Consider the following 1168-nt stretch of genomic DNA (forward strand, 5'->3'; position numbering starts at 1 on the left):
CTCTAGTGAATCGATTTTGTGCATTAGTAGCTACTAACTAATTTTGTGAACTAGTAAATATCTTACGTGACCTAATAATTTATTTTGTCGTATACTTTGTAAGCTGGTAAAAGAATTTTTGTGCCCCGAGTAGTAGGTATTCTGTCTAAATACTTTGGTTGTTGATAGGCCTAATTATGACAGTCTAATTTTGTGCTTCAGTGAATAGATTTTGCGCCTTAGCGAATAGATTTTGTGCCTTAGCGAATAGATCTTGTGCCTTAGCGAATAGATCTTGTGCCTTAGTGAAATAGATTTTGTGCCCTTATAGATTAGTTTCATATTGTGAACCAAGGAAATCATCATTTGCCTTGGGAATGTTTTGTTTGTGCTCTAGTGAATGCGTTTGTTTCTTAGGAAGTAGACCTTGTGCCCAGTATATTACTTTTGCTCCAGAATGAATAAATTTTGCGTCCAAGTACATGTAACCTGGGCCTAAGTATAGTAGTTTTTACTCAAGTACTCTAAATCCCCCCCCCCCCCCCAAGTAAATCAAACTGGGGCCCAGGGTTATTAATTATGTGCCAAAGTACATGAATCTCGCAAACCGGTTCCCAAGTAAATAGACTTTGCTCCCAAATAAACTAATGTGCCCAAATAAAGTGTTTTTTTTTTACGTTAGAAAGTTAATTTTGCGCTCTAGTGAATAAAATGTGCGCCCCAAACATTTGCTTTTGTGCCCCAGTAAACCTTTTTGTATCCCCGTAACCAAAGTTTGTGAACTAGCAGAGATAGCATTCCTAGTAAACAGAGTCACATACCAAGGAAAAAGATTTCTTGCTTTAATACTCCTAAATCAACATGTTTTCTACCATGATGGACTATAACGAAAACTGCACAATACTGAACCAAAAATTAAATGATACTATTAATAATAATGAGTCTTTATTGTACACAAAGTTCTACTGAGATAAGTCCTTAGAATCGTGTAACGTCATATCAGTATGAACAAACATACAACTTACAATAAAAGATCTAGGAACTCGTATGATTAATCAAATACTTCTACTCCCTTGCTGATCTAATTACAATATGTGTTGAAATCTAATTCTGAATACAGGAAATTCTACAGTCTTAGTATCTTGCACGGATTATGCATGTAAACGATTTCCCATACTTTCTGAGCATG

The 1168-nt window shown here is 35.4% G+C and overlaps 1 protein-coding gene across 1 annotated transcript in view; it reads left to right on the forward strand.

The window, feature by feature from the left end:
• LOC119592142 (ITG-like peptide) overlaps window positions 1–1168 on the forward strand; it is a gene marked incomplete in the record, with an annotated part of 137509 nt that overhangs the window by 133637 nt on the left and 2704 nt on the right.

This window comes from Penaeus monodon, chromosome 29 (genome assembly GCF_015228065.2).
Source record: "Penaeus monodon isolate SGIC_2016 chromosome 29, NSTDA_Pmon_1, whole genome shotgun sequence".
Lineage (NCBI taxonomy): Eukaryota > Metazoa > Arthropoda > Malacostraca > Decapoda > Penaeidae > Penaeus > Penaeus monodon.